The sequence below is a fragment of the Ovis canadensis genome, chromosome 2 (genome assembly GCF_042477335.2).
Source record: "Ovis canadensis isolate MfBH-ARS-UI-01 breed Bighorn chromosome 2, ARS-UI_OviCan_v2, whole genome shotgun sequence".
Taxonomy (NCBI): domain Eukaryota; kingdom Metazoa; phylum Chordata; class Mammalia; order Artiodactyla; family Bovidae; genus Ovis; species Ovis canadensis.
The window spans coordinates 98,045,594-98,064,936 of record NC_091246.1 but is presented as its reverse complement, the minus strand read 5'-3'; the positions used below and the strand labels follow the sequence as shown (position 1 = coordinate 98,064,936).

Sequence of the window (19,343 nt, the reverse complement as noted above, 5' to 3'; positions counted from 1 at the left end):
ATACCTCCAGCTTTGTTCTTTTATCTCATGATTCCTTTTCAATTCTGATCTTTAGTGGTTTCTTATAAAGTTTGGACTTTTTTTTTTCTATTTCTCTTAAAATATCCAGAGTATTTTGATAGGGATTGCATTAAATCTGTAGATTGCTTTGAGTAATATGGCTATATTAATAATATTGATTATTATAATACAAGAGCATAGTATATCTTTTCATTCTTTTGAATCATCTTCAGTTTCCCTCATCAGTGTTTTATAATTTTCAGCATATAGGCCTTTGCCCTACTTCATTAATTTTAATGATGGATATTTTTTGATATGTGATTTTAAGCAGGATTTTATTTTACTTTCTCATTCTGATGTTTTCATTATTAGTATATAGGAACACAATATATTTCTGTGTATTAATCTTGTGTCCTGCAACCTTGCTTAATTTATCTATTAGTTCTACCAGTTTTTGAGTGGAGACTTTAGGATTCTCTATGTAGAGTATTATATCATTTACAAATAGTAATAACTTTACTTATTCCCTTCTAATTTGGATACCCTTTTTTTTTTCCTTGCCTGATTACTGTGTCTAGGACTTCCAATAGTATGTAAAAGAGAACTAGTGAGAGAAGCATCCTTGTCTTGTTTTTGAATTTATTGGGAAGTTTTCAACTTTTCCCTACTGAGTGTTATGTTGGCTATAGGTTTGCCATAAATGGCCTTTATTATGTTGAGATATGTTCCCTCTATAGCCACTTTGATGGGAGTTTTTTGTCATGAACGACTGTTGAATTTGTTAAATGTTTATTCTGTATCTGTTGAGACGATCATGTGGTTTTTATCTTTCCTTTTGTTGGTGTTGTGTATCACATTTATTGATTTTCTTTAAACTTTTTATTTTGTATTGGTATATAGCCAGTTAACAATGTTGTGACAATTTCAGGTGAACAGTGAAGCTATACATATGCATGTATCCATTCTCCCGCAAGCTCCCCTCCCATCCAGGCCACCACACAACACTGAGCAGAGTTTCCTGTGCTATATGTATGTCACTGTCAGCTTTAGACATAGCAGTATGTATGTGTCCATCGCAAACTCTCCAGCTATCCCTGCTTCCATCCACCTCCAGCAACCATGAGTTCATATTCTGAGTCTGTGCGTATCTTTCTGTTCTGTGACTAAGTTCATTTGTTTCATCTCTTTTTAGATTCCACATATAAAGGGTGTCATATGGTATTTCTCCTCTGTCTGACTTGCTTCACTCAGGACGACAGTCTCTACGTCTATGTGTTGAGCCTTTCTGGTAACCCTGGAATAAATCCAACTTAATCATGCTGTGTGATCCATTTTATGGATCCTATTTATTTATCCTATTGTTGGATTAGGTTTGCTAATGTTTTCTTAATTTAAGATGATTTCTATAAAGAAATTTTATTTAGAAAAAATGTAGAATTTCTTCAGGAATTGTTGGTTTTGGCTTGTCTCCCAGTGGTAGTAGTGCAGCTTGGAGGATGCAGTCTTGATCTAGGAATACTTTAATGATGAATTTTTCCAATGAGGCAGAGGGTGGAAGTGTTGGCATTATTACCTTGAAGAAAGTGAAATAAGTAGGCTGTCTTCAGAGCTGAAGTTGAGAGAGAAATTCAGGAGTATGTGGGTCAAAATATTTAAGCCCTCATTTCCTTTCTGAGCATGTTGAGGTTTAATCTTCCTGGAATAATTCTATTTTAATAGAATAGAATATCAACTAGGATATCAACTTGAAGTCAACTGTTTACTCAGTTTTAGTTCATCTGTATTCGAAGGCTGAGAAAGTGAACCTCAAGATTCTTTTCAGCTCCCCAAATCTATGAATTTCACCTATCTGACATGTTTCCAATAATGAAGCAGAATGTTTTAGTGGTTGCAGTCTCAAACCCAGTGTAGTATTCCTAGTTTCCACTTACTGCATCTGTCACTTTGGAAATTTAGGGGAGGTTTCTGAGGCTTTAATAATTATGAAAATAGGATTATGAAACTACTGCTTATGGTGTGATATTGTTATTGAGGTTTCATGTATTAATGATGGCACAAAGAATGACTTAACATCAACCATTGCTAACTATATGCTTTGCCATTTCACTGTTCTTGAGTTAGAGCCCAACAGTTAGTTACCCAGGAGTACATTTTACAGCATGGATTAAAGTTGAATATTTTATGGGTACCTTGTTTATTATCTTTTTAATAATTTAGGATTATGATTAGGATAATGTATTGACCTTTCAATAAGAAAGTTCATGTATTGGGTAAGATCAGCATTTTTCCTGAGAAAAGTCCAGATGTTGGCTACAAATATTCCCTTTTGTACTTCTCTGCATAGATACAGTGGTAGCCTGTCCACATAAGTCTACTGCTTTAGGCATCTAAGAAGATGACAAAATTATGCATGTTTTAAAACCTAAGGATATGTTTTAATTAGTAACATCAAATGAGTATAATCTGTTACTTATCATATAATATATACACCATAATTTTTCCCAGCCAGTATTAATCAGCAAGGTAGTAGCAAGAAATAACATTGAAGGAGGATTGCCTGAATGATCTGAATATTTTTCATTCATAAATATAGCTGTAATTTTATCAGTGGATTAAATAAGACTGTTAAAATCTTTGTATTCACTCTAGAGAAGGTCACTAAATTGAATCAATACAATCAATCTATACCGATTTGTGTTAATAGATGTCAGAAACCTATGCTTACATTTATTGTGGTAATGTTACTCATGGTATGGTTCTTCTTCATTCTGTGTAGAGTGTCTCCAATAAGGAGACGGTGCAACACACTTCCCCCCAGTTTCAGCACTCCAAACTGGGAGTAGGGTTTCTCCTGGCAACTTGTTTATTTTTAGCTAATCGTTCCAGTAGATCATGTAATAGATCTATCTGAAGGTCCTTGTAGGATGCTAGGAAGCTTATAATTGATTCTGTTTCATGTGTCAGTGAGTGAATAGGATTGAATGGCATAAATGGTATGAAGCACAACTGCCTTTGATCAGTCTGAGCAGGAATAGCATGTGTTTTATTTGGTTCTAGAGTAGGTTTGGTCAGGATGCCATCTTGTCTTCTTTCAGTGTTTATATTATGGGGGTGTTGTGAATGTTAACCAAGATAATCACTTAATATATTAATACATATTCTTGGTAAATATTAGCTATGGCTAATATTGATATCAGAAGTTCCCAAGAAACAGCTCTTTTTCTGCTACCTTTCTTGGCTTACCAACACATACACACACACAATCATGAATGTATGTGTTCAGTTAACATTTATTGAGTGCCTAGTTTTGTGTTCAGTTAACATTTATTGAGTGCCTATCATGTTCAGTTATAATTCCTATGTCTGTGAGTAAGCAATATAGATAAAATGCTTGTCCTCACAGAGCTAATGTTCTCAATGGGTGTTGTAGGGTGTGGAGTTCATTAACAATAAAAATAGGCAAAAGAAAATATTCAATAATAATAATAAGTTGGAAATAAAACAGGTTGAGAGGCTGAGGAGCCTCTTTGAATTGTGTTGTCAGAAAAGACCTAATTATAGAGGTGATATTTTAAGCTGGGTACTGAATGAAAAGGAGTTACCTATGCAATATCTGTCAGAAGAGCTTTCAAGGAGAAGGAAGATGTAAGTAAGTCCCAAGAAGAAGAGACGGTAATCTAAACGGAGATTCTAAGGTACTGTGGGATAGTCATTAATGAACATGTAGGTGTGTAGGCATGAGTCTGCCTTTATTTCACTCTAAAGGCTGAGGTCTTCCTACATGGAGAAGCTCAGTCATCTCATTAAGGCACTCTTCTCCCTCGTGGCTCAGATGGTGAAGAATCTGCCTACAATGTAGGAGACCTGGGTTCAATCCCTGGGTTGGGAAGATCCCCTGAAGGGAATGGCAACCCACTCCAGTATTCTGGCCTCAAGAATTCCATGGGCATAGGCACTGACAGGCTATAGTCCATAGGGTGGTAAACAGTCAGACACGACTGAATGACTTTCACTTCACTTCACTTCACTTCTCCTTACTATCCTCCACATGGTAAACTGACCAAGGACTTAATCCCTAGGCAGGTCCCTCTGATCTGTCTTTTCCTTGAAGGCATCTGATCTAATCAGTGTCTACTATACAATTTGGTCTTGAATTTGAAGTAGAATAACAGAAATCTCTCAGACTTCTAACCCAAATCCTGGTTCCAGCTTATCACAGTTCTGCATCTTAGCGTTTAGGTCCTGAACACTGGTAATAAGAAAGTGGAGCTTTGCCCAATTGCCCATATTCCTTGTAGACAGTTCCTTTAGAAATGACATAGAAAGTAGCCCTGTGGTCTGAGAAAGAAGTCCAGTAGTCCTGGATTCCTCTAGACACTAGCTACTTGTTTTCAAGCAGGAACTAACTTTATCCCTAACATTATTGAACCCATCCATGTTAAAAAAAGATATTTTTATCTTATACCAAAAACAACTTAGTTAGCCATCTCAAATCCTCTTAGGAATAAGCAGAATGCAGCATACTCTCTCAATGTAAGTATTTAATTTCTTACTTCTGTTTCCCAAATATCTCATATTACCTAGTTATGGTAGCATTTTGCTTCTTGTGAATATCAGAGTCCCACTTATTTCAATAAGGTACTTCCATACCTCAGTTCTCTTATTGTTTATCAGTTCAGACATAATCTCAAATGGATTCTTTCAGAAGTATTGGTTCACTTTTGCCCTTATCTCACCCCTATACTGTTCTTCAGGCATCCTGTGGGTACAATAGTTGATTCCTTCATGACTCAGTAGTTAGCTTCAGTGAATAGCAGACAGGGGAAGAGAAAGGAACTAAATTTAAGAATGACTTTTTAAATGCTTTACATTTTCTCTCTGTACCCATATGTTTTATCAACGATCAGTGTTTTATTGCAAAAAAAGTGAAAGTATTGGGTTTGGCCAAAAAGTCCGTGTGGATTTCTCATTTTACAGAAAAAGCTGGATGAACTTTTTGGCCAACCCAATATTAATAGCTGTTTTGTAGATTTGAAGGCAAGAAACTTATTTCAGCATTTGATTTGCATCCTCTTCATGGCCCTTCCCAACCTTTTGCTCAGAGTTGAGGTGCATTGAATCAGTTTTGCATGTACCGCATGCCTTTCCCACAGGGCATGGTAAATAGCTAATCAAAACACGACTGCACCTCAGCACACTTAGATCAGCATCAGTTTGTCACCAGAAATGCTTAGTCACTCAGTAGTGTCTGACTCTTTACGACCCCACCGACTGTAGCCCACCAGGTTCCTCTATCCATGGGGATTCTCCATGCAAGAATACTGGAATGCGTTGCCATTCCCTTCTCCACACCAGAAAGGAGGCTTGAAATGAATTTAAGTACTTGTATTTTCTGACTGATAGATAACATGTCTGCCCTATGTTTATCACCTTATCTTCCCAGCTACAGAAGATAATAGTGAAAATAGTAAGGGTCCTGGGAACCCTTACATACCTACCCTCAATATGTGAAGTTCTGTTAGTGTTTTTATACTGCAACTCCATGAAAATACTGTCTTCCGAGGAAAAATCCATTTTCATTCAGAATGTTGGAAATCAAAATCTTCGTCCACCAAGTAAACCAACGTTTAAATGAAAATGGATGTCAGTGGAAATAAGAGAACATCATTTTTGTATCAGTATTTTTGCAACAGCTTTTATAACACTGTGCCAGGCATTAAGTACTTTGTGTTTACTTTATTAATCCCCATAATAGCCTTGTGAAAATAACATTATCATTAGCCTCATTCTGTAGATGGAAAAACTGAGGACTCAAGAGATTAACTTGCTCACAAGCTAACAGCTGATAAATAAAATACAATATGTTACCTAACAAGATGCACTTATCAATAGAGGCCTACGACAAAAAACTATTTCTTGAGAGGTTATAGTTCGCAGTAATAATAATGTAGTCATTGCAGAATTAAAAATGGTTCTCTTGATAGTCTCTCCTCAAAATTTCCTGTCACTTGATAGAATGCATGAGGACAAATGACTTTAAAGATTGTTAAGAAAAAGTTTACAATAAGAAGTTAAGTCTATATGAAGAAAACTTTACAGAAAGTACTTTTTTAAAATATATTAATTCCTTTTGCTTGGAGACCAAATAATTTTACCACCTAAGTTTTAATTTCCCCCTAAGAAGTGAGCTTAATCTCAGCAAGCCTCTGGTAAACCTATTTACACTGAGCTTCCCTTTAGATTCTCATTACATTTTGCCCTACTATCGTGTGACACTTAGCATCCTTGGAATCTTTTTAAGACTCTGAGTGCATGCTCTACATGTAATTTACAATAGCATGAAAAAACAAGTGCAAGACCTAATTAATTCACCAATCAGCTGTCAGAACCTGTGCTCTTTTTTCCTAGTTTACTGTCGAGTTCCCTGTGGGAGAATCAGTATTCTGAAAGTGCCATTTCCATTATGCTGTGTGGTGTTAGAGAAAAGCACTAAGTTATGCTGCTTGTTCATGGAAAATGTGCCATCCTCATGAGTGCCTTGATGACTTTGTTAAAAATACCTTCTGCCACCCCTGTCCTCTTGTTCTTATGAATATGGTGGCTCTGCAGTACAGCTGGTTTTCACAGTGCTATAAATTAAGAGAAGGGAGATCAGCCTACCTCAACTTCAAACCTGTGCATTTTCCCTTGAGTTTTTCCATTTTCTTAAGAAACTTTATCCTATTTGATATATTTTTTTAAAGTAATTTAAAATCCATCTACTCAGATTTGATCATTTTTGAGGACTTTTTTGTCTCAAATATTCCAAAATGGGGACATCTTATTCATAATAGAAATATCTGTTTCATGAATTTATAAAAGTATAATCCAGTAAATACGTTTTACAAGTACTTTCAGAAAAAAAAGAAACATAGGGAAGAAATAAAAAATACTTGTAGAATTGTAAATTAGTTTTATTTTATGATTAATATCTTCTTTCATGATTGCATGATTGAGGGTTTTTGGTTTGTTTTTTTTTCTCTGAGTAACAAACTACCCCCAAACTCACTTGCTTATTAACTTGATGATCATTTGATTATTTCTCACAGGACTTTTGGTCAGTGGGTAGTTTCGCTGATCCCGGGCTCTACTTACTTCAAATGAACTTGCTCATACAGAGGAGGGCAGCAGTGGGTAGACCACGCTGACTAGTCTCGGATGGCTTTCCTCACTGACTTTCACAATTTTCTGGCTGAGGTGCTAGGTTGACTGGGCCACTTGTCTCTCATCAAACGATTGATTAACTTGGATAAATTCACACAGTGGATAGCAGGGTTTTAAAAGAAAGCAGCCTTCAAGGTGTCTCAAGGCCAGTGCTTAAAAATGACCCAATATGGTTTTACTCTTGGCCAAAGCAAGTTATTAGGTCAGACCAGATACAAGCGGTGGACAAATGGATTCCACCTCTTGATGACAGTAGCTGTAAAATAACAATGCAAAGAGTGTGGATACAGGGAGGAGTCAAAAACTGAGGCATTTTTGCAATCTGCCATAGCTCAGCTATCTAGCAGAACTTAATGGTTATCTAGACCTGACCTATGTTTTTTGTTTGCTTGCACTGTTTCTAATCAGGCTGGTTCCCCAATCAGATATTTCTTATCAATCGGACAGCTCAATCTAGCATCAGAAGAGTAATACAAAACATTCTATATCCACCCAGAATCTTTTATTTCTGATGTTGCCCCTTTGTTTTTATTAAATATCTAGAAATATGAAAAATAGTAATAGTATATTGAGGTGTAAAGAAAATTATAAAGTGTACAATGCCATGTTCACCATTCTGTGTAAGAAAAATGTTAACAATATTCTAAAATAAGGCCTCTATTTTCGCCAATCCAATCTCTTTTTCCTTATTTCCTCAGAGATCATCTCTGTTCTGAATTTTTTTTAATCATTCTCTTGCTTTTTATTATGGTTTTAGGATAAATTTTTATCAGTGTATATTCGTTGTGGGACATATATACATTTTTGATTATACAGAAATGGAATCATACTGCCTCATTGCCACAGTTAGCCACTGTTTTGAATTTTATAGTAGCTCAAGTATTTAGTCTATTTATACTAACACAAATGTTCATTTTTTTATATTTTCAACATTATTTTGAGTTTTTTCTACTTTCATGCTTTCTATTTCTTAATTATTTTAAATTGATTAGTTATTCTCATTTATATTTCTCTGTATTAGTTAGTACAATAGTTGCATTCTCTTTTCTAGTCTTTAATGATTTAGAAATGTTAATGTGAAGTTTGATCTTTACTCAAAGTCTCAACAATATAACGGCTTGGAATAACATAACTACAATCAATCTCCTTTCATTTTGTGTGTAATTTTCATGGATTTTAGTTATATTGCAATTTTTAGTCCAAATGAGTTTTATTTTTATTTCACATAGATGAGAATGTTGCTCATTTTGTTTGCATCTGTTCCTTCTTTCATCTGAGATCTTCTGAGATCACATTATTCTGTTTGAAGAACTACATTCAGAGTGTCATTTAGTAATTATCTATTGATAACAAATGCTCAGGTTTTGTTTATAAATATATGCATTTCTTTCTCATCATTGAAATATATCTTGGTCAATATATTAGTCTAAGTTGATCGTTATTTTGCTTTAGAATATTTAATCTATTACTTTCTTGGTTTCTGGTATAAACTGCTATTATTTAGAAGTCAGTTGTCAAGCTAATTGCTTTTGTGAAGATGATCAATCTTTCCTTTCCACTACTTTTAATATTTTTTCCCTGTGTGTTTAGTGCCTTGCAGTTTTGTTGCGACATGTCCAGGTTTTGACTTTTTTTGTTTGTCTTAGATTACTTAATCTTTATATCTTTCATTAATTCTGAAAAATTGCCAGTAATTATTTATCTGTATACTCCCCCTCATCATTTTCTCTCTCCTTTCATTAAGGAAATCCAGAAAAGTAAAAAGTATCTTATACTTTATTCACATTTGGGGTTCTAATATAGCCTTAATTTTTGGTCTCTGAATTTCATTTTTTAATCTTGTTTATATTGTGACATGATATCAGACAGGAATTCCCTGTGCTAGTATCTAAGTTTTTTAACTGTTAATGTGTTATCAAATTTTCACTGTAATCTCTCTCTCTCTTTCTGAAACATTTAAGGATGATTTGAAGTGAAAATACCTCTGAATCATAAAATGCTTCTATATAATTTTCCTATTATGAAAAAAATCTTTTTCATAAGCATAGTATAATTATAAAAATCAGGAAATTAATATTGATATGATACTACTAATTAATCTATAGATATTATAGTTATCTATTGCTGTGATTACTCCAAAACAGTGGCTTGTAACAGCAAATACATGTAAACTCCCCAATCAAATGGTATACATTGACAAACTGAATTTTTAAAAAGAAAGAATAAAAAACAATATCCAACTATATGTTTTCTCCAGGAGATCCACTTTAGATCTAAGGACATGCATGAGTTGAAAGTGAAATATTCCAAATCGTAACCAAAAGGGAGCAAGGATGGCTATGCTAATATCAGACAACGTAGATTTTAATAAAAGTTGTTGAAAGAGACATAAAGAAGACATTCTATAATGAAAAACAAGTCAGTTCACCAAGAAGACACAGTAATTTTATAGATATGTGCACCAAATATCAGAGCTCAATATATGAAGCAAACATGAACAGAATTGAAGGGAGAAATAGAAAGCACTAGAAGAATAGTTCAGTTCAGTTCAGTCACTCAGTCGTGTCTGACTCTTTGTGAAGAATAGTAGGAGACTTCAATGCCCATTTTCAATAATGGAAGAAAATTGTACATAAAATGAATAATGAAATAGAGGACCTGAACAATGCTATTATCTGGTGTCATCTAACAGAAATGTACAGAACACTACACTTAAAAATGGAAGAGTATGCAATATTCATATAGATCTTTCTCCAGGATAGGCCATGTGTTAGGTCAAAAAACAAACATTGGTAAGTTAGAATCCTACAAAGTGTGTTTTTCAACCACAGTGGAATGAAACTGGACATCAATATCAAAAGGAAAACTTAAAAGCCCACAAGTATGTGGAAATTAAACAAAACATTTTTAAATAACTCATAGGTCAAAGAAAAATTAGGAAATATCTTGATACAAAAAAAAAGAAGAAGACCAAAATTTATGGAATGCCATGAAAGCAGTGTGAAGAGGGAACGTAGCTTTAATATTAGCATTAAGAGAGAAGGAATATCTCAAATCAATAACCTAACTGTATACCTTAAAGAACTAGAAAAAGAACTAAGTAAACCCAAAGCTAGCAGAAGTAAGGAAATAATAAAAGTTAGAACAGTGATAAAACAAAGAATAGAAAAATAGTAGATAAAATCAACAAAATCAAAGTTGGTTCTTAGAAAAGATTAAGAAAATTGACAAACTTTTAGCCAGACTAAGAAAAAAGAAAATAATTAGATAACTAAAATCAGAAGTGAATGATGGGAATTATTGCTGATTTTAAAGAATTTTAAAAGATTTTATATAAAGAGTTCTGTGAGCAATTATATGACAGCAAATTGGATAATCTTGATAAAATGGACAAATTCTAAGAAACATATAACCTATCAAGACTGAATCATGAAAAAGACAAAATCTAAATAGATCTAAAAGATTGAATTAGTAAAAAAAAAAAAACACCTGTCAAAAAAGAAAAGCCCAAGATTAGATGGATTCACTGGTGAATCCTTCCAAGCATTTAAGGAAGAATTATCACCAATTCTTCTCAAATTCTTCCAAAAAATTAAAGCAGAGAAAATATTTTCAAATTTATTTTATAAATCCAGCATTACCCTAATCTCAGAGTCAGACAAAGACATTACCCCCAAAAAAATAATACACACACACACACACACACACACATATATATATATATATATATAAGAAAGAAAGAAAGAGAACTATAGATCCATATGTCTAATGGATATTGAAACAAAAGTCCTCAAGAAAATATTATCAAACTCAATTCAAAAACAAAACATCAGGATTATATACCATGACCAAGTGGAATTTGCTCCTGTAATGCAAGGATGCAACATAAGGGTGGTTCAACATAAGAAAATAAATCATGCTATATTAACAAGAGGAGGGGAAAAAAAAACCTGATCATCTCAACTGATGCAGATAAATCTTTTGACAAAATTGCATACTCATCCATGATAAAAATTTTAACAAACCATATATACAAGGAAACTACCTCAACATAATAAAGGCCATATATGAAAAACCCATAGGTAACATCATACTCAGTGGTGAAAAACTGAAAGCTTTTCCCTGAAATCGGGAAGACAAGGATGGCCAGTTTTTGCTGCTTCTATTCAGCATAGTACTAAAAGTCTTAACTAGAACAATAAGGCAAGAGAAATAATTTAAAAGCATCCAAACTGGAAAGGAAGGAGTAAAATTATCTGTTCACAAATAAGTAAAAAAAAAAAATCCTTATTTTTATACATGCACACACACATGCACACACACACAACTGTAGAGCTAATCAGTGATTTTTAAGTGAAGTTGTGGGATGCAGTCAACACACAAACACAGACAGTGAAAATCAGAAAAGGAAACTGGGAAACAGCTTCATTTATAATATTTAAAAAATGCTAGGAATGAATCTAATCAAGCAGTTAAAAAACTTTTACACAGAAAACTATAAAATGTTGCTGAAAAAAATTAAAGAATGCAAATATTAAATAGAACATCATTCTGTGTTCATTGACTAGAAGATTTCATACTATTTATACCAGTACTATCCACTGAAATCTACATTTTCTATTCAATCCTTATCAAAATATCAACATTTTTTTTGTAGAAATAGAAAGAGCTATCCTAAAATGCATGTAGTGTCTCAGGGGACTCTTGATAGTCAAAATGATCTTGAAAAATGAGAACAAAGGTGGAAGACATTTTTCCTGACTTTGAACTTTTTTATAGAGCTACAACTGTCAAAACCCTGATAGTGGCTTATAAACAGAAAAAATGGACCAATAATTTAGAATAGAATGTCCAAAAACAGACCTTGAAAATATATGGTTAAATGCTTTTGGATAAGAGTGCCAAGACCATTCAATGGAGAAAAGGCAGTTTTTTCAACTAATTGTCTTGAGAAAACTGGATATCCTTGTGCAAAAGAATATATTGGGGCTCTTATTCTGTACCATATGCAAATGCTAATCTGAATGGACCAAAGACCTAAATATAAGAGCTAAAAGTATGTAACTCTTAGACAAATATATAGAACAGAAGCTTCACAACATTTGGACTTGGCAATAATTTATTGGATAGGATATCAAAGCATAGATAAGAAAAAGACCAACCGACCACGTAAAAATTGCAATCTGCTGTGTAGCAAAGGACCCTATTAACAGAATTGGCTCAAAGAGATATTTGCATACCCATGTTCATAGCAGCATTCCTAAATGCCCGTTGATGGATGAAGGGGTACATAAATGTAGTATGTAATACATGGATTATTCAGTCTTATAAAGGAAGGAAATTCTGACATGCTCAACATAAATGAACCTCAAAGACTTCATGCTAAGTGAAGTAAGCCAGACACAAAAGGGCAAATGCTATGAATCCACTGAAGTGAGATCCCTAGAATAGTGAGAGTCATAGATAGAGAAAATAAAATGAAGAATGTCAGATCTTTGTGTAGGAGAAATGAGGAGTTATTATTTAATGGTTATGGAGTTTCAGTTGCACAAGTAAGATAAAGAGTTCTGTGGATAGTGGTTGTGGCTGCACAAGAATGTACCTGTAAACTATACATTTAAAATGGCATAAATGGTAAATTTTATGTTATATTTATATAACCATAATTGAACATGAACAAAACAGAAATCCACCGTACTTTCTATCTCACAGTTTCTGTGCGTCAGGAATCAGAAGTGACTGAGTTGGATGGTTTTGGATGAGTGTCTATGTAATTGTCAAGTGCAGTCACTTAAAGGGTCTTGACGATTTATTTACATGAAGACTCACTCACAAAACTGTTGGCTGGAGGCCTTGGTTCCTCATATGTGGACCTATCCCTAGTGTTGCTTGGTGTCTTCATAATACAGTAGTTAATACCACTCCTCGTAGTGAATGACCTCAGAGAGAGTGCGAGGAGGAAGCCGTGATGCCTTTTTTAAATCTTAGAAGTGATGTCCTTTTATTTCTACCAGATACTCTTTATTAGAAGTGAGTCACTAAGTATAGCCAAGGAGGAAATAATTAGACTGGGAACAGCATCAAAGATTTGTGACTATTTCTTAAAAGTACCACAGAACAGTATTCAAGTTTTGTTCATTGTCCCAACTATATCCTTTTATAGCGGTAGAAAGTACGTGATCCCTGGTCTTTTTTTGTGTTCTTTAATCTCAGTCTTTGTCTTTAACGGTACTGGCATTTCAGAATACAGCCAGTTCTGTACATTGTCTCTCATCAGTTTGAGTGTCTGATGTTTCCTTGTGATTGGATTCAGCTCTGCATTTGGTAGTAGTATTTCAAAGGTAATATTTTCATTGCACCATACAAGGAGGCCCACGCTGTCAACTTTTCTCATTACTGGTGGCACTAAATTTAATCATCTGGTTAAGCTGGTGACTGCTGGTTTCTCTATCATATAATTAGCATCTATGCCCTTGAAATCCTGTTTGTTTTCCTTTGTAATTAGACACATTGAGCTTATGTGAAATAGTCATTAAATTTTAACCCACTTGCTTTAGAATAAATATTTTTGTAATTTCTTGCTGGATCATTAATGCATATAAAAACATGTTTAATTTTGTGTTTTAATATTTTATCTAACATTTTAGGTTGTCTTCAGAATAACAGTCAGTCTGGGTATCTTTTTCACCAACTGCTAGAAACCAAAACAGTGTTTACTATTTAATACCTATTTGTACAGCCGATATTAAATCATTTAATTGCTTCTCTAAGCTTTGACCACTGTCACTGAGCATTGTGGTTACTACCTACTTGTTAAAATTGGGAGGCACTGCTCTCTAATTATTTACATCTTATGCATGCGTGCATGAATGTTAAGTCACTTCAGTCGTGTCTGACTCTTTGTGACCCCATGGACTGCATGGGATAGACCCCATGTCTCGTCTATCCATGGGATTCTCCAGGACAGAATACTGGATTGGCTTGCCACTGCCTACTCCAAGGATTCACATCATTTGGTCCCCAAATTATCTTAAGCACCTGATGGCAAGGGTTCATAGCCTATTCCACCCTTTATCCTGATAGCAACTTGGTCAGTTGGATCACCATTACATAACAGCATTTTTACATAGCGATACATGTCTAATGATAATAATAGCTAATGGTCATTGAATGCTTCCTATATTTCAACATGCAAGATGCATTTGCAAGTATTAACTCATTTATTCCTTTCAACATCTTACATATTGGATGCTATTATTATCCATGTTTTATTGACTCAGTTCAGTTTAGTTCAGTCCCTCAGTCATGTCTGACTCTGCAACCCCATGGACTTCAGCACTCCAGGCTTCCCTGTCCATCACCAACTCCTGGATCTTGCTCAAAGTCAGTGATGTCATCCAACCATCTCATCTTTTGTCATCTCCTTCTCCTCCTGCCCTCAATCTTTCCCAGCATTAAGGTCTTTTCCAAGGAGCCAGTTCTTTGTATCATGTGGCCAAAGTATTGCAACTTCAACTTCAGCATCAGTTCTTCCAATGAATATTCAGGATTGATTTCCTTTAGGATTGACTTGTTTGATCTCCTTACAGCCTAAGGGATTCACAAGAGTTTTCTCCAACACCACAGTTCAAAAGCATCACTTCTTTGGTACTCAGCTAGAGAGAGTATAATATAGTTATTAAGTCAAACTCAGGCAGTCTATCTCCAGAAGTTATACCCTTAATTGTTGTGCTGCCATAAAGAGGATTGCCTCCTGAAAATCTATGAGATATTTGTAAAACTATATAAATGTAGAATTTCTAAGACACAGAAAGCTGAAGTTAGAAGATAAAATAAACAGCATTCCTTTTATTTCCCCAGCTGTAGAAACTGATGCTTTAAAAAAAAAGTTAGCTTATTTACTACTTAGGGTAAAGTTGAGGCAAAATTTAGGCTTCCTGATGTCTAATAAATCCTGTTCACTTTCCATCATATCATATTATAAATATCTGGTAAAATGGAAAGAAGTATATTGCACTCCATTATTTTACTAGGGGCAATGATATAACTCTATGATATCAGTTTCAAAGTTGAATTCTAAAATAAATATGATACATATGCTGTACATTAATTAAACATCAACTGCTTTTGCTTGCTTTCTTACAACAGGAAAGGACATTTGGAGGAATGATTTGGATGATCAATACATTTTTGCTCAGATAATCCGTTTAGTTCAAATATTTTCTTTTGTCCTAAGTAAATATATTTGATATAATTATCTGCTCATTTGTTTAAAAGTAATCTTTGTAAATACAAATTTTAGACATACTGTGAAAAAAGTCTTTTCTGGTTATCATGTAGATATACAACTGTAAAGAAGAACTATTGTATACATACCCATTTAACCAAACATGAGTTATTTATACTATTTAGTATTGGTATAAGAAACTGATCAACTTATAAAGGGTATGTAGTTGACAGTATTCATTGACTCTTAATTTCCATGAGTCCATTGCCATTATTTTTATTACAATATTATCTTATGTTACAGTGATAATTTTAAAGTGGTACTCAAGGCATATACATATTTGACAGCTTCCTTATGACTTCCTTATGATATTTAGCTAAGAATGATTTTCATAGTGGGTATGTCATGGGCTCTGATGAATCAGAAAGGGAACCAACCATTCAGAATACAAATCTGCCAAACTGCTCAGTGGTATCCAATTCTGCAATCCCATGGACTATACAGTACATGGAATTCTCCAGGCCAGAATACTGGAGTGGGTAGCCTTCTCCAGGGGTTCTTCCCAACCCAGGGATTGAACTCCGGTCTCCTGCATTATAGGCGAATTCTTTACCAGCTGAGCCACCAGGGAAGCCAGTTTAATTAAAATTTAAAAAAAAGAATCAAGGTCTAGGTAAGTGTGTATGGTTCAGTTAGCCTTGGACAATTGGACCATATTTTTTAATGTCCTTTTTTAAAAATTTATTTTTAATTGAAGAAAAATTGCTTTATAATATTGTTTTGGTTTCTGCTGTACAACAAATCAGGCATAATTATGTGTGTAGATTGGGCTTTAATACAAATAAATAAAGGAGTTAAAGACTATAGACCAGAAGACACTGGATATGATATGGGGTTGGTGAACTTTTAGAGGTTGGAAAGGCTTGAGACCTGAATGGATGTGTCTGTATGGAAATGGATAAATACAGAGATATAATTTAGAAACTGATCAGAAGTCAGCTAAAGATGAATCTGCCTTTGAAGGTAATGGGAGACAGGCCCATTATAAATTTTAGGATAGAAAAATGAAATGATTTAAAAAGACTGTTAGTTTTTGGAAAATTAAGTTTTACTAAAATGTAACATTTAATATGGTATAACTGGCCTTACAAGTTCAATTATGCATCAAGGAGGGTTGAGTGGGGTCTGATAAGTAGGCTTGAGCCTTCAGAGAGCTCTGGTAAGAAATGTAGTGGGTGGTAGATTTAGTAGCACCTCCTTTTCTTGATTCTATTGATGGTAAGCACAGTGGAGCAGAGTAGAATCAGTAGAGGTCCCTAGAATAATTTAACTGGGACTCAGAAGCTGACAGTCTGGTAGTTAGTCTTGTCCTTCTCTTTAATAATCACATGCCCCTGGTAGAGGTAATCTCTAAACCTACTAAATTCCCTGCCCTGTCCTATTCAAAAAGCACTATAACAGTATACCCTTTATAACTGTTTTTCTATAACTGTATAAGTTGACTCATTGGAAAAGACTCTGATGCTGGGAGGGATTGGGGGCAGGAGAAGAAGGGAACGACAGAGGATGAGATGGCTGGATGGCATCACTGACTCAATGGACGTGAGTCTGAGTGAACTCTGGGAGACGGTGATGGACAGGGAGGCCTAGCGTGCTGCGATTCATGGGGTTGCAAAGAGTTGGACATGACTGAGCGACTGAACTGAACTGAACTGAACTGAGATATATATATATAGATATATATATAACGGTTTATATATAACAGTATACCAGTTATATCCACAGGTGATCATCAGTATACTATGGTAAAGCTGTAAAAATAGTCCTCTTTTGTATTGATACATGATTTTCAAATACAACCCATATTAGTAGAGCCTTTAAAATAGACTGATAAGCCAAAAAAGAACCCATTCTTTGCTTTCTCCATAAGATTAGTATTAAAAGGAAAATACCATGACAGTGACTGCCATGACTAGGGGAAATGTACTGATAACTCCTGTCTCCTACTTGGGCTTCCATGGTGGCTCAGTGATAAAGAATCCACTCTTGGCACAGGAGACATGAGTTCAATCCCTGGATGGGGAAGATCCCCTGGAGGAGGGCATGGCAATGTACTCCAGTATTCCTGCCTGGACAATCCCATGGACAGAGGAGCCCGGCAGGCTACAGTCCATAGATTTGCAAAGAGTCGGACATGACTGAAGTGACTTAGCATGCGTGCACACCCACCTCCTACTTATAACATGTATGAATGTGCCAGTGGTATGTTTGTTTACTTTTTTGAGGTTATACAGAAGGGACTCACTAAGTAGACAAAACCAGAAAAAAGGAAACAACCAAGGAAGCAAGAACATCTGTGAAATAGAAATTTCACCAGAAAGCAGGACCTCAGAGTAACTATCCAGTTCAGTTCAGTTGCTCCGTCGTGTCCAACTCTTTGCAACCCCATGGACTGCGGCACGCCAGGCTTCCCTGTCCATCACAAACTCCCAGAGCCTACTCAAACTCATGTCCATCAACTTGGTGACGCCATCCAACCATCTCATCCTGCACTGTCCCCTTCTCTTCCTTCCTTCAATCTTTCCCAGCATTAGGGTCTTTTCCAAAGAGTCAGTTCTTCAGATCAGGGGGCCAAAGTATTGGAGTTTCAGCTTCAACATCAGTCTTTCCAGTGAATATTCAGGACTGATTTCCTTTAGGATTGATTAATTGGATCTCCTTATAGTCCAAGGCGGAGAAGGTAATGGCATCCCACTCCAGTACTCTTGCCTGGAAAATCCCATGGATGGAGGAGCCTGGTAGGCTGCAGTCCATGGGGTCGCTAAGAGTCGGACATGACTGAGCGACTTCACTTTCACTTTTCACTTTCATGCATTGGAGAAGGAAATGGCAACCCACTCCAGTGTTCTTGCCTGGAGAATCCCAGGGACAGAGGAGCCTGGTGGGTGGCCGTCTATGGGGTCTCACAGAGTCAGACACGACTGAAGTGACTTAGCAGTAGCAGTACAATCCAAGGGACCCTCAAAAGTCTTATCCAAAACCACAGTGCAAAAGCATCAAATTTTTGGCACTGAGCTTTCTTTATAGTCCAACTCTCACATCCATACATGACTACTGGACAAACCATAGCTTTGACTAGAGGGACCTTTGTTGTAAAGTAATGTCTCTGCTTTTTAATATGCTATCTAGGTTGATCATAGCTTTTCTTCCGAGAGCAAGCGTCTTAATTTCATGGCTACAGTTACCATCTGCAGTGATTTTGGAGCGAATAAAATAAAGTCTGTCACTGTTTCCATTGTTTCCCCATCTATTTGCCATGAAGTGATGGGACCAGATGCCATGATCTTAGTTTTCTGAATGTTGATTGACTTTTAAGCAACTTTTTCACATTCTTCTTTCACTTTCATCACTTTAGTTCTGCTTCGCTTTCTGCCATGAGGGTGGTGTCATCTGTGTATCTGAGGTTACTGATATTTCTCCTGGCAATCTTGATTCCCGCTTAGCTTCATCCAGCCCGGCATTTCACATGATGTACTCTGCATATAAATTAAATAAGCAGGGTGACAAAATACAGCCTTGACGTATTCTTTTCCCGATTTGGAACCAGTCTGTTGTTCCATGTCCAGTTGTAACTGTTGCTTCTTGACCTGCATACAGATTCCTCAGGAGGCATGTGAGGTTGTCTGGTATTCCTATCTCTTTAAGAATTTTTCACATTTTTTTGTGATCCACATAGTCAAAGCCTTTGGCGTGTTCAATAAAGCAGATGTTTTTCTGGAACTCTCTTGCTTTTTTGATGATCCACCAGACGTTGGCAATTTGACCTCTGATTCCTGTGCCTTTTCTAAATTCAGCTTGAACATCTGAAAGTTGACAGTTCATGTACTGTTGAAGTCTGGCTTGGAGAATTTTG

General features: G+C 35.5%; 1 protein-coding gene across 1 annotated transcript in view; it reads left to right on the top strand.

Moving 5' to 3' along the window:
- The window catches only part of LINGO2 (leucine rich repeat and Ig domain containing 2), a 1,426,386-nt gene that overhangs the window by 621,747 nt on the left and 785,296 nt on the right, over positions 1-19,343 (top strand). The gene's annotated exons all lie outside the window — the stretch shown is intronic.